The following is a 15471-nucleotide window of genomic DNA, read 5'->3' on the forward strand; positions in this document are numbered from 1 at the left end:
TGCTCAGCATTGGGTGGAGGTGGCTTCAAGGACAAACCAGAGGGGCCCTATCCTGAGAAGACAGACTCTATAAGGAATTCAATGGGTGCATGTGTCACACATAAACACTTCTAAGGTAGTACTTTAATAAACCCGCCATGAAGAGGAGGAGTGCGGTGCTCCTCTGATTTTAAATGAATGTAAATCATGTCATTCATTCATTCCAGGCCTCTGGGCCAAGGAAATCCCCATGTACCCTCTGTCAGCAGCAAATTAGAAGGTTTTCTTGATTCAGGGCTGTTATAGCAAAAAAAAAAAAAAGTTTTGATGTTATGCTGGACAGAATGCAACTGTCTTTATTCTAGGGTATGCTGGGCTGGGATTGCTCCATCCATACCCCAAGGCCTTCCCTAGACCTCTTTCTTTCTTTCTTAAATTTTATTTTATGTATATGAGTACCCTGGCTTTATGAATACTAGAAGAGGGTATTGGATCCCGTTACAGATAGTTATAAGCCACCATGTGGTTCCTGGGAATTGAACTCAGGACCTCTGGAAGAGCAGTCAGTGCTTTTAACTGCTGAGCCATCTCTCCGGCCCCTAAACCTGTTTCTTAAGTCAAAGGTAGAAGGGACCTTTGACCAAGGGACTGAAGGTTTTAGCCACTATAGAGGTGAGTACCCTCAAAAGCTAACGTCTCTCTCTTTTTTTCTTCTAATTTTCCTGTTCATAAGATTCTAACGATTTCACTACCTGGTGCTAAACTCTGTTTAATTTGTGCCTGGAAAAGAAAACGGACATGCTCCTACTAGAGACACAGAATATAACTCCAGGGTGCTGGGCTGGCACAAACACTGGGGTCTCATAAAGCATCCTGAGCCCTCCTCAGTTTCCAATACGCAATGATGCTGGAGTTGCAGGCTTGGAGCACGGCAGATGGCCTCTTGGCTGCCTTAATTTAAAGGGTGGGGGGAGATTACCCAGAATCCCTAGCACTGTGAAACACTTTGCAGTGTTGAGGCACGGGAAAGATTCCGAGAGGCTAATGATGATCAGAAGCAGAGTAAGGGCCCAGGGGTGGGGATTAATTTCCATTAGCTGTTCATTCGGCTGCACATTGGCACGCTCAGCACATTCCTCCCTCAAGACCTAGACACTACTCAGGAGCCATCTGAGTGCAGGAGAGGCCAGTGGCTGTGAGCCAGCTGCACTGGAAACCATGGTAGTACGAGCAGGAAGAGAGCAGACGGTGCAGGAGGCCTGCTGTTCCTAAGGGACCCAACCATCTACCCTGAAGAAGGCTTCGGCAAGGCCGTGCAGGAGTTAATGCTTATTTCTAGAGCCCTGCCCTTGCCCATGTAGGAATGGGGAGGGGAGGTGACCATGGACGGGTCCATGCCTCCGTGGTTTGGAGCTTGGTCTCTGCGTTCTCTGCTTCTCTTTCTTTCTCACTTCTCAAGTTGGGGCCACACGCATCCCCTCACATGTTAGGGCTGCCCCAGAAAACGCATCTTCTTCCCCAATCAGCTCTGACCTAGAATTACTGTGAGGGTGTTGTGACAGGTATCTCCTTACAACTCCTTTATAAAAGTGTAGCTTGAAGTCAAATGTACCCACGATACTGAAACCCCCAAACATCTACCCGCTGACAAGCAGGGCTATATAAGAAAAGTGCCGGCACACAGAAACGAGTCATCCTTCCACGACAGTCACCACCTCTAGGGGACTGTCCCAGAGGCCATTGGGACATAAGACACATGGTTCACACTCCCTCAGTAAGGATCTGTCTCAAGCAAACAGACACAAACTCACTAAAAGCTAGTTTTGCAGCCATCTAAGAGATAAAGTGCAGACTAATCGTGGCCATTGGCTTGACTACATCTGCCATCAACCCAGCAGCTTCGTGTGCCTGGGAGGGATTCTCTTGACTGGCTCTTTTGAGGTTGGGCCACACCCTCTGATGGCAGCCCACACAGAAGGACATGGAAGAAGGAAACACTGCTTTTTGCCTGTTTGCCCTCACTCTCCCTGGCAAAAATAATCTATTCTGTTGGCGAGACATTCCTTTGCTGGTGGCGAACTACTTCAGAGTTCCAGTGAAGACTGATGGCTAGAAGCTGCCTAGGCTCCAAGCACCCGCACAGATGGGGACTGCTGACCCATGGACTGAACAACTACTGAATCATTGGCCTTCTGATTGGGAGACAGCCTCTGTTGGACTACCCAGAAAGACTTCAGCCTGTAAGCCACTCTGATGAAAACTGCACACACACACACACACACACACACACACACACACACACACACTTTGTTCTATCAGTTCCCTTCCCTAAGATATCGGTGAACCCTGACTGATACATACAGGAATGCCGCATAAAGTAATACTGGATTAGTTACCGGATGAATCGCACTAACACCTATGGGGTCAATGCAGAGGAGAGAGGTCTGTGACAACAGGAGTTGTTAAAAAGGTCTTCAAGAAGAAAAGCACTTTGGAAGGGCAAGAGGAAGAGAAATGACCCAAGCAGACATGGGTGGAAGGTTGTTCGTGGGATACTGGGGAGCTACAGGTTTGGAGACATAGAAAATAGGCTTTCAGTTAGACATGAAGATCTCTAGGATGAGAGGCTTGGAAACATAGACTGAAAGGCCCTGGGTTCAATTCCCAGCTATCAAGAAGTCAAGGACAAGAGCTAGGGCATGAGTGGGAACAGGAAGGACTATTTAATGTTTAGATTTAATTCTAGAGACAAAGGGAACCAGGGAAAATGTGGCAGAGTCAACCCAGAATTTTAATTCTCAAGGCCTCTAATGATGATAAAGAAATGGTTCAGGCTGCACCTTGGGGTAAGTCTTTAAAGTCTACACAGATACTACCTTAAAAGACCCTCAAGGCCTACTACAAAAGAAATTCTGAGCAAATGGAAAACTCAAAATCACACAAACGTCAAGTATAGTCTTGTGATAAAACCATGTGCCATTATCATATGAAAGGCAGACTCAGCAATGAGGAAGAAATAGTCCTAGCTACATACAGACATCTAACAGCTGATAAAAGTGCATTTCAAATACGTGAGAAAAAGAAAAATGGATTATTCAGTAAAAGTTTCTGCAAAAGTAGGTGACAGCGGGGTTGGGGATTTAGCTCAGTGGTGGAGCGCTTGCCTAGGAAGTGCAAGGCCCTGGGTTCGGTCCCCAGCTCCGAAAAAAAAGATCCAAAAAAAAAAAAAAAAGTAGGTGACAGCTCATACTTCAAATTCCAGGAAGGCCTTTATTGGACCAAAAGCTGGAGTGCACAAAATGAAACTAACAAAATACAGTAATCAACCGTGGTAGAAGAGTTGTTTAATAAAAGGCCAGGGGAGGGTCCGTAGGGCGCAGAATCCAGAGCCAGAAGATGAAACATTGAAAGCTCAAATGTGTTAAAAACTTTTGTGTGAGGGATAGAACTCTGTGAGCTGGGGAGAACTAATGAGGGGGAAATGCCACCGAGGGGACCACAGAAGTTGCTTCACGTGTGAAAAAAACACTGCTCTAGTTTGGATTTGGAATGGTCCTCAAATGTCCCATGCAAAAGAGGCTCCATCTGGTCTACAGCTTGCTGCTACTCGAAGGCAGTGGAAACTTTAAGATGTGGGGCCTGGTGGGAGGCCTTCATGTAACTGAGGCTTGGGGTGGGTGGAATGAGGATGGCCTCTGTATTGGAACTCTTGATCCCTAGTTGGTGGCTCTTTGGAAAGCATTACGAGGTACAGCCCTGTTAAAGGAGGTGTGCCATAAGCTTTGAGGTTTCGAAAGCCCAAGGCATTCCCAGTTAGCTCTCTGTGCTTACCTGTGGATGAGGATGTAAACTCCGCTGATGGTCCAACTGCCTGCTAGCCTGCAGCCTCGCTCCCTGCCGTGATGGTCATGGACTCACCCTCCCCAGTAAACTCTTTCTTCTCCAAGTTACAGTGTGTTAACATAGCAATAGAAACCTAAGACACGGCATGTTCTCAAAGGACTCAGAGGACCCAGGATTCTGTCTCCCTCCTTGTCCTTCCCGTCCACTTGTGTGTGCATCTAAATCTTGGCTGTGAGGTCACCAGCTCCGATCTTCTATGTGCTTCCACTGAGACATGCTGCCTCACCAAAGGCAAAGTTAAATAGGCTATACATTTGTAGCTTCAAAACCTGTGAGCCAAAATAGACCTTTGCTCCTAATAAGCTGACAAACTTGAGAGTTAGTTTGTTACAGCAAAAGAACCTGGTTAGCACAAATGACTGCAAGTTAAAAGGAGGACAATTAACAATGCAAACGAAGGGATTGGGGATTTAGCTCAGTGGTAGAGCACTTGCCTAGCAAGCACAAGGCCCTGGGTTCAGTCCCCAACTCCGGGGGGGGAAAAAAAAAAGAAAGAAAGAAATAATAATAATAAAAAAAAACCAATGCAAACGAAGAGCTAACAATAAAGACTATCAAAATCCTTCAATATAAAAAGCCAAGACTCTTGGAGAGGCAGATTACAAGCACACTCATGAGGCTGAGGCATGACTGTTAGTTAACAGCACTCCTTGCTCTTGCAAAGATGTGATTTTGATTCCCAGCCTCTCCATGGTGGCCCAAACTCTCTTTTATTCCAGCTCCAGGCAATCCAATGCTCTCTTCTGACCTACATGGGCACCAGGCACACATGTGGTGTACATACATGCATGCAGGTTGTACACACAAATATAAAAACAAATTGTCCTTATTGGAAAAGACAGCTGGGAAAATGTTTCTCTCAGATTTTGATTACTGGGAAATGGTTATTAATTGTCAGCTACAAGAGTGGTATTAGGTTTAAGTGGGAAATGTTCTTGTCTTTCAGAAACACAGAGAAAGGTAATTAGGGGAAACATGATTATCTTTAATTTACTTCGAAATAATTCAGCCCCGAACATGCAGATATGTCAGTAACACTAATCCCACCAAACGAAGACATATTAGCAATACTAAAAGACCTCAAACACGCAGACATGTCAATAATACTAAATATGGATGGTGGTCTCTTTTGCCTTCACCTCTGCTATTTTCGTGTTTGGAATTTCTCTTACTAACAGTAAAAAAGCAAAAGGAAAGAACATGAAGACACACGTGCTTCACTTCTCAGATGGAAAAGTGATCAGAAAGTCTGATGAAGTAGAACTCTGGCAAGACTGTGAGGAGCAGAGCCGTGGGAGCACATCTGTGGGGAGCACGGCACTCGTGTGTCCTGGAAGGAGTTTAACTGGGCCAGCCTCTATGAAAAGCATGTGGCAAAGATGATCTCAGACGCACAGCCTTTTCCCCTAGTGACTCTATTTCTAGGAATTTGTCCTACAGCCACACTCAGACATGTATACTCAGGTTCACTCGTTGTAGTGTTGGAAACAGTCAAAGATTAAAAGTTACCTAAGGGGCTGGAGAGATGGCTCAGCAGTTAAGAGCACTGACTGCTCTTCCAGAGGTCCTGAGTTCAAATCCCAGCAACCACATGGTGGCTCACAACCATCTGTAAGGGGGCCCGATGCCCTCTTCTGGTCTGAAGAAAGCTACAGTGCACTTGTATACATAAAATAAATAAATCTTAAAAAAAAAAGAATTATTAAAAAAAAGTTACCTAAGTATACACAATTAGGGGACTTGTTGCATCGAGATATGTTCTTACAATGGAAAATTACTTAACTATAAATAGAATGAAGACCCTCGTGTAGTGATATACAATAGTTTCAAGATATACTGGGTGAAACACATAGAACTGTGCAAAACTTAAAAAACAAAGCTCTGAAAAACCAATAGAGACTACATGTTTAAATATGCATAAACTATTCAAGGAAAGATACATACGATGTGGTTAACACTGTGACCCAGCTATATCCTGGTGCCTGTAAAATTCCTTAAGTGCTTCATGCCCCTCTCCCTTTTCTCCATTCAAAATGTCTCAAAATAAAGACTTGTGGGCTGGGGTGGGGGCGGGGGCAGGGGCAGGGGCCGGGCGGGGGAGCCCAGGAGGAGAGCACTTGCCTAACATACAGGAGCCCCAAGGTTCAAACTCTAGTTCCAGAACAAATAGAAAGCGGAGAATGGCAGTGTGCATAACCAACAGTGCAGCTCTTTATATTCTGGTTCCATCAATGAGGATACCAAGGAGGTTACATAAGGAGTTTCGGCAACAAAAGAGGTAAGATATATTTTGAGTCGAAATTTGGGCTCAAGCCATATGTATGCATAATATGACTTTATAAATAAAAATAAATAAATCTGGGTGGTAAGACTATGTATGGGTGGTATTTGTTTTCTTCTTAATTGGCCATATAAATAGTTTCTACAATGACAATAAAATTAAAAAAAGAAAACTCTACAATTAGCATATAATACTTTTAATAAGAAACAAAAGATGTCATAGAGACTAGAGTAAAAGCTCATAAGCCCCAAGGAATAAACGATAAAAATTTTAAAAGGGCAGCCTTTTTTTAAAAAAGGGCAGTCTGCATTTTAACCAGTTCAGAGCCTAATGCTCTGGGCAAAATCATCAGGAAAGACAAGTGGGATAAGAGTGGGTGAGAGGCAGGAGGAGGCCTGTGATTGCCCCGTGGAGCATGCGCCTGGGCCAGACTTGAAAAGCAGATTCCCAACTCGAGCTTTCTCTCCAGTTCTCTCCCGGAAGCCAAGGCTTAGTGACACAGAAGACAATCTCTTATACAGAGAAGCATAGGTGCAGGCCTTCTGGGACACATCCTCAGTGGTGTTAGTGACATGAACTCTATTCTTGTTTAAGAGAGGATTTTCCCTTTCAACAGTTCACTCCCAGTACACTGTGAACAGTGGAAGGCCGTCCCCCTGCCCTGCAGAACTGATAGTCCAGTTAGAGTGGATCTCACGGAAGAGCTGCAAACCTGAACAAGCACATAGGAATGATAAAAGCTGGGGGCTGGGGATTTAGCTCAGTGGTAGAGCGCTTACCTAGGAAGCGCAAGGCCCTGGGTTCGGTCCCCAGCTCCGGAAAAAAAAGAACCAAAAAAAAAAAAAAAAAAAAAAAAAAAGCTGAACACGGTAAAGTCAGCTAGTTAGCTAGGAGTAAATTAATGTAAAGGAAAACAGGAAAGCCATTAGAGCAATAATCTACATACTTGCTAATGAGAACAGACAGCGTATTTTGTGGAAAATATTTAGAACTATAACCAACATTGTAATACTTATATAATCATACCTCTATCAGCATTAAAATAGCTTTATAAAGACATTAACAATGTCTTTAGCCTTTTATTTTTCATCTTTTCTATGTTAAAATAGTGCATGCGCTATTCTTGGTTGCAACTTGACTACATCTGGAATTAACTAAAACCCAAATGGGTGGGCACACCTGTGAGAGATTTTTCTCTTAATTAAATCATTTGAAGTGGGAAGACCCACCTTTAATCTCGGCCAAGCCCCCTGCTGGCAACCTAACTAAGGACGTGGAAGAGGAACCTTTCTGCCTGCTTGCCTTCACTAAGTCCATTCCCTCTCTGGTACTGGAGCCTGCTTCTTGGGGATCTGATGTAGACCACCTGAGACATCCAGCCTCACGGAGAACCTGAGAGAAAGCTACTGGATTCTTGGACCTTCTGTTGATAGGCAGCCATTGTTAGATTAGCTGGACCACAGCCTGTAAGCCATTCTAGTAAGTCTCATCTATATACAGAGATTCATTCTATAAGGTCTGCTCCTCTAAAGAACACTGGCTAATCCAGGGGACAACTAGAAGATCCAAAAGAAAACCAGGATGAATGGCTAACTGTGCTGTTTATTAGCAGAACGAAGTGCTTGCTGACCTCCGGGCTCTCTCAGCTCGTCTCACTCCACCCCTACCCTAACTTCTCCGGTCCATGGGCTTCCCTTCCACCAGCCTCTCATTCCTGTGCAATCCTGTCACTTCAGCCATGTGCCCTCTTGGTTCTCATGACTCTCTAGGTCCTCTTTCTGGGTCTCCTTTGCGCTCACGCTCTCTGCCCTCCCCCTCCTCTCACGACCTTGCTCAGTATACTGGCCATGTTTCTCTCCCTGCTCTAGACCCTTCCAGATGCCTCTGGCTGTGCTCTCCCTCATGTCCACAATAAAGCCTTTCTCCTCCACCATACCTTAGAGCAGCCACACCCTCCCATTATTTGCAACCAGCAAGTTTGTGTGTGTGTGTGTGTGTGTGTGTGTGTGTGTGTGCGCGCGTGCGTGCGTGCACGCGCACTTCTGGGGGCCAGAATACAAAGCAGCTAACTGATCAGAGCAAAAGCTAAGGAAGATTTCGAATTTGGGGCTCTGGACGGAGAAGAGCTTGGTGGCTCTGGGATAAAGCTATAAATGTGTTGGAGGACAATGATTCTAGTTGCCCTGAGTAGGTGGTATTGGACCCAGAGCAGCTTGGGCATGGAAACCAACTAAGAGTTAGTGACAGACACTTCTACTTGAGGTAACCCAAAAGGACTGGATGTAAAATAACATGAGCTCATCTAGAAGATTCTAAGGCTCAGGGGTTTGTTGTCCCTGGCAGGTGACAGTATCCTGAGGCTATAGGCCATCAGTGACTTCAAGGTTTGACCAGAGAGCCTAAAGAGGGTGCAGGTGAGGAGAAAAACAGGAATAAGCATCTGGACTGGGGTATAGAGACGGAATAGGGAGGACTCAGGAATACGTAAGACAACCTAACAGTCTAAACAGCACTGTGATCCGTAAGGTCACTTCTACCCCGTCTGTACACGGCGAGGGAGGAATTCCATCTGCCCATTTCACAGGGACAACCTGGGTAAGGGTAAAGCACTGCACACAGACTCGTGTCCAGGTGCCAGCTATTGTTAGACTTGGCTGGCACTCATTGGGATGCACGGCTACAGGTCAGGATGGTCCAGGATACAGCCCCAGTCCAGGCAAGAATTCCTGGAGGGCCTAATGATTTGTTAAAAAGGTAAAATTCTCTGTCCCCAAGCCTGGACCCAAAGCTCCATCAGTCATGATAAAGTGGCACTCTGACCTTTGTTGGTGATGTCGATGATAAGTGGCTTCTGAGGTGGGTGAGCTGGGAGAGCCTGGAGCATCATCTAACTCAAGTGGTCTGGTGAGGAATGAGAGCTCCACAGAACAGAAAAGTGGCTGAACCAAGGTCGCTTGACTAGAGCATCGGAACAGAAGAATCAGCATCGGAAGGACATCAGCGACTGCCAGCATGAGTCACTTTTTCCCCACATGTGGTGGCCTTCCCAGCCCAAACAGCCATCTGCCCTTCCTAGACTTCTGCATGGCTTCCTCATACCTCTGTCCCCGGGTCAAAACAACCACCTCTAACCCAAACCTAACCATACCACTTCCTTGCTAAAATACTCCGATGGGTGGGAGCAACCCTGCTCCCCATCCCTCCTATCCTGGCACATGGAGCTGTCTCAGTTAACAGCTTCTCCCTTTGACCATTCAATCTGCCATTCCTGTTTCAAATACTCCCCTTTGTCACCTTTTTTCTGAGGTTCCTGCTGCTTTCTTCCAGGACTTCTCTATGGCCTCTGAAGCCCTGAGAGATGACTCCTACACGCCCCCTCTTCCTCTACCATTAATTTATGCTTGGACTCCAGCAAGCTTAATGGGTGAGCTATAAGCAATGGTTGATGCTATAAATTTATATAGTGTTTCCAGGAAATCTTCCCAGTGTTCAGAATAGTGTGTGTGTGTGTGCACGTGTATGCGCACATGTTATGTGTGTATATGTGGTATGTGTGTATATGTGGTATGTATGTGGGGAGTGTATGTGTGGTGCACATGGTGTTTGTGGTATGTGGGTGTGTGGTGTGTAGTGTGTGTATCTGTTATATGTGTATGCATGTTGTATGTGTGTGTATATGTGGTATGTGGTGTGTGTGTCTGTGTGGTGTATGTGTGTATGTGGGGGGTATGCATGGTATGTGTGTATATGTGGTGGGGGGAATGTGTAGTGTGTGTGGTATTTGTAGTATGAGGTGATGTTTGGGTGTGTGGTATGTGTTATATGTGTATGCATGGTGTGTGTGTGTGGTATGTGTATGTGGGGTCTGTGTGTATGTGTTTTATGTGTATGAGTGGTGTGTGTGTATGTGTTGTATATGTGTATGTCTCTCTGTGAGTCTGTGTGTTTGTGTGTGTGTATATGTGGTATATATGTGGAAATGTATGTGTGGTGTGTGTGTATGAATGTGGTATGTGTGGTTTGTGTGTGTATGTATGTATGTATGTATGTGCTGTGTGTGGTATGTGTGTGTGTTGTATGTGGTGTATGGGGCATATGTGTCTATATTATAGGTATGTGAGTGGTTGTGTGTTGAAGATGTGTGTGTACGTGTTGATGTGTGTGTATATGTGGTGTATATGTGGGTGTATGTGTGTGGTATGTGTGTTGCTTGTGGTATGTGGGGGGTGTGATGTGTGTGGCGTGTATGTATGTATTATATATGTAGTATGTGTGTATTTATGTGGTGTGTGGTATGTGTATGTGTGTTGTGGTATGTGAATTGTGTGTATGTATTGGGTATGTGTATGATTATTTGATCCTTTCACACTTGACAGTAAGGTGAGATTTCCAGGCTGATCCAGTTTCTAGCATCTAAAAGCCAAAGTATTGGGATGCAAAGTGCTCCCAGACTCTTGCCAGCAGCCTCCCTAGCATTCTCTCGTACTGACATGATAAAAAGAGAAAAATGAACACATTGAACAGATGCTCTGAAAACAGCACCCTCGGCACCTCTTCAGCATGCAAGGGAGGCCTCAGGGACCGGGGCTGGGATATGACTGCTCCTGGGAGGTCTGGCATTGGAGCCTGCCCTTGGGGATGGAGCTGACACTCCACAGGAATGTCCCAAAGATGGAGGAGGCCACTAATGTGGCACACTCAGACGGCGCGGCATGGGGAGGGAGCAGAGTCTTATTATTAACCTCGCTGCATTAATATTTGATAAAGCGTCTTCACAATGATAGATAGTAGTCACCCATGTGAAGGGAACAGCCTGGCTCCGCAGAGAGTCTCTGAAAACGATGAATAGCTTTCATCAAGAGAAGAGGGGAGAGGGGAGCTGTTCCATTGGAGCAGTGCCTGCTGGGTAAATGTGAACACCCGAGTCAGATCTCTTCACCTATGTAAAGGCAGGGCGGGTGGCACACACTTGTGTCCCCTTCTGGGAAGGTGGAGAAAGGTGGATTCCTGGGGGCTCACTGGTCAGTCAGCCTAGCTGACCCGGTGAGCTCCAGGCCAATGAGAGACACGACTCTAAAACGGTGGGAGAATCTACAGAGTGACGCTCAAGGCAGACCACACAGTCAGGGCAGCACAGTACCCTCTCTCATGGGCTTCCTGCACAGGATACAGGCAGCCTCATCCTCAGAGAGGCTTGCCTGGGCTGGGGCTCGGTTTCATAACTGCCTACCTCCAAGAGGAAGCTGCTGATCTAACTACTTTTCTCCCTCTGATAGTACATTAAGATGGCCGCTGATGAGTATTTATCTGAATAGTATGTTATCCAATATATGATTCTAAATGTTTTGAAATCTGAGAAGACAAAGCAAAGCAAAACAAAACAAGAAAATCCTAAACCCCCAACACTTTAAAAGCTGCCATTAGTGTCACCACCTCAGGGATCAGAGGTAGCTGGAGGGATGCTGTGACCATGAAGAACTGATGTCTTGGTGGCAGCTGCTTTTCTGAATCCACCAACGGGCTCTCACGAAGCAGTGGATGCCCACCCACTGAGGAAAAGTCCTGCTCCCTAAGAGAAATCAGACACCCTCTGGACACAAAGCCCTTTCTGGGTCACTAGGAGCAGCAGGATCCTGGCACCAGTGGAGAAAGCAACCTGAGGGGAAGGTCTTAACGCATCTCTTAAGAAGACTCTGAAGGCCGGGGCTGGGGATTTAGCTCAGTGGTAGAGCGCTTACCTAGGAAGTGCAAGGCCCTGGGTTCGGTCCCCAGCTCCGGAAAAAAAAAAAAAAAAAAAAAAAGAAGACTCTGAAGGCCATGGGTAAAGACCAATCCATGCTGCCCTCTCTTTGGGGAGCCCCAGGGCAGCCATGGAGGAGCCAGGAGCAGTGAATTGGAGGGCTGCCACCCTGAGATTCTGCGGGCATATCTGCTAGTTACTGAACTTAACCTTGGGGCCTGGCACTGTGGGTCAGCAACAGTGCTCATCAGAGCAGGGACGCAGCAGGCGGTGCCCCCACTCCAGATTGGATGGCGCTGCTGCGTTCTTTAAACTGCCATTGCTCATTCTCACTGCACAGCCTTGTCCCACTGTCAGGGAGGAGAGTACAGGGGGAACACAGAAAGGAAGCCTGCCTCCCTTTTGAAGCATCTTGGATACGCAACCCAAAGGCAAAGTGAAGCCAGCTGCATCATGCCGGGCCTTGTTTCAAAGGAGGGGCTCTGTCTAGTGTCTCCCTTAGTAACTGTTTCACTGGGCAACACACAGAAAGACAGTCAGCCTCTCTTCCTCACAGGTCCCTCGGGAGACTCAGGGCTGCTCTCTGTGCTGCAACCTTCGAGATGCATCTGTGTGCATGGAAGGGCCATAAATCACAGAAATCATGTAGTGAGCGGCATATGGGGTGCGGGAAGCCAAGCTGTGTGCCTGTAGGACGGGGGCGGGGTTAGGGGGAGGAGGCTGTAGGAAGGCAGAGCAGGGGGAGTCACCACATAGACTTCCTTTCTGGGGCATCTTTGTGTTGCCTCTTTTCTGTCCCTCCTCTTCTGCCCAGGCCACATTTGTCACAGGCATTCTCACTGGGTACATAACCAAGTACAGGGAAGTGTGTGCGCAGGCAGGGGGTGAGGAAGAGTACAGTGGTCAGCATGCTGCCTGTTACAAGTCTTTGCTGTCCTCAGCACTTTACCTCCCATTCAGGCGAACAAACATGTTTGTGAGTGGTTCCTAACCCAAACAGTGCGAGAGGAAACAGGATTCCAGTGACAGTGAGGGTTAGCTATCAGATGAGAGTCTGTCACTTGAAACACCAAGGCTGGAGCCTTGGGAAGGACAGTTTTGGCTTTCCAGCTGTTCCCTTCCCCTAACCCTTGAGGCAGACCCCAGAGGGAGAAATGTTAACACCACAGACACCCGTCAGAAGGAAGCCTCCAGGCTGCCCACCACTTAGCCTGGCAAATGCTGCCAGCCAGAGACAAACTTTAAGAAGTTAAAGTATGCTTATAGACCTGAGGGAAATACTCCTTCTGGGCTCCTGCACTGCACGTCCACCTCCCCTCCACCCTACCCCCACCAAGGTCAAACGCATTCCGTCTCCAAGTTCTCTCTCCCATCCCCTACTTACTTTAGTCAGATACCTCAAAAGTCATTCATTCTAGAGCAAGCTCAGGTTTTTATACACAAGGGCAAGGTAACCAGATGGCTTGTTTATTCCGGCCTAGCGGGGGTGGGAGTACCAACATTGAAACAAAACACAGAATAGGGAGTGCATTCTCCAGCACTGACAGAAAGTACACTTAAGAGACTGAGAAGATGGGGTCGATTAACCTGAGGGTCAGGAGATGCAGGAGGACCAAGAGGGTCCACCATGCTGAGAAGAGCAGCTGGCAAAGCTCACTACAGTCTGGTTCCCTGGGCCCTGAGCGCTGAAGACAAAGCAAAGGTCTTGGAATAGTCAGCCTCCTGAAGAGACACAGGGCCCATGCCCAAGATTTAGGCTAATTTCTGAAGTCCCAAACTACTTAGACACTGGGAGAGGAGACAGGATCCAAGTGACAGTGAGGGTGGCCCTTGGAGACCCTAGGAGCCTGTTTCTTTCCCAGGTAAAGTGTGAGTGTGAGGGAGGGGGTGGATGGGTAATTAAGGAGGAAGAGAAAGTCCCAGAACAGGCCAAGGTAACTGAGCTGGTGATCTTGGGCATTTGAGGTTGAGAAAGGACAGCAAGTATTTATAGAGAGCTTTCTTGAGACCAATAAAATCTACTATTCACTGTTTTTTGTTTTTTTTTTTTTATTATTATTGCCTTTTCCTTTGTCATAAGCTTTAGCTTATTTGCTCTTCATGACCTTGGGAAAGTACTGCCACCCACTTTACTGCCTGGGAAGGACAGCTAGGGCTCTTTCGTGGAGAGGGCAACAGAGGGAGGATGGGGGTTCCAGTCTGGATCTTGTGACATTTTCTACACCATAGATCTTCAATAGCAGAAATGAAAATGGTGGTCCACAGCCAGCCCAGCATGTGTACCTGCACATAGAGGCCATGCAAGGACCTCAGGTTGACATGTTTACTTGGTAACCAGGCTTCTAGTTAAGGTCCAGGCATGGGATTCTCTACTCTGGGAGGGCAATGTTCCCTCCTGATGGGGGATTCCTGTCCTTTAGAAGGTGAGATGCTCTTGGTGATGAACAGACCTAACAGGCACAGCCCGCGCTGGGGAAAGCTGTTTCCTGATCAACTAGGACTGGCTCTGAAGTTTCCTGTTGAGTGCCTGCTCCTCTTTGTCTCTTTGACCCATCTCTGCCGCTTGCCCATTGGCTTGTCATACCTCACTGCTGTACTTCCCCAGGTCAACTGGAGATCCTCCGAGTACTTCTGAGTTCCCAAATTACACACAGCCTTCAACTCGCAGCTCGTGGCGAATGCCCCCACATTCGGATTCTCTGTGTATCATGTCCTTTGCTTTCTCATTGCTATTTAATTTATGTGCCTTCTCCACAGTTCTTCTCCAGTTCCACTCATGCTAATTAATTGTGAGCACAGTTCATTTTCCCCTAATAGATTACAGTCCTTAGAGACAGATGCTATATTGAATTTATCTCTGCAGTTCCCCACTCTCCTTTCATGTTTAGCTGGGGGGATAGATTTAAACTTTGTGGGCATACAACAAATAATGACTAAAACGAAATTTACCTAGGTTTCCAGTGTGTGCACTCATATGCACACATGGGCTATGAAATGGATCGAGTCCTGTTAAGACACAGGAAAGGAGATGCCACAGTCCCTATCTGCAGTGAGAAGCCATTCCCAGGGGACCCAGGTTCCTGCTCCTGCCTCCAGGTTTCCCAGGAACTAAGGCCTCTGAGAATAGAGAGGAGAGGAAAGGAAGAGGCAACCTAAGCAGGACCGTAAGACAGAGAGAATCACCCCAAAAAGCGCCTATGGGAAAGTCCGAGACTTTCCTGCAGGGATGTTGTTCAGGTGCAATCAGGTAAAGGCTATCTCCACCCACATACACACACACACCGCCACACAGCTCAAAGTTTCTTTATTGGCTAAAGATTTAAGATTCCCCTGAGTCAAGTTCCGGGGAGACAATAGAAACAGTTAGTAAAGGGGGGAGGGGCCCTAAAGCATCGAATCTCAGCCAGCCAGCAGGAGAGAAGCCATTCTACTAGAGATGTTAAGATATAAGATATCCCCCACACACACACATGCTCGCTCTCGCTCTCCCCTCCTCTCTCCCCCCCCTCTCTCCCCCCCTCCTTTCCCCCTCTCCGCCCTAGCACCTGGAAGAAGAGCCTCGTGCCAT

General features: G+C 46.9%; 1 protein-coding gene across 4 annotated transcripts in view; it reads right to left on the reverse strand.

Moving 5' to 3' along the window:
• Sptb (spectrin, beta, erythrocytic) overlaps positions 1-15471 on the reverse strand; it is a 127195-nt gene that overhangs the window by 53568 nt on the left and 58156 nt on the right.

The sequence above is a fragment of the Rattus norvegicus genome, chromosome 6, assembly GCF_021556685.1.
Source record: "Rattus norvegicus strain SHRSP/BbbUtx chromosome 6, alternate assembly SHRSP_T2T, whole genome shotgun sequence".
In the NCBI taxonomy this organism is placed as follows: domain Eukaryota; kingdom Metazoa; phylum Chordata; class Mammalia; order Rodentia; family Muridae; genus Rattus; species Rattus norvegicus.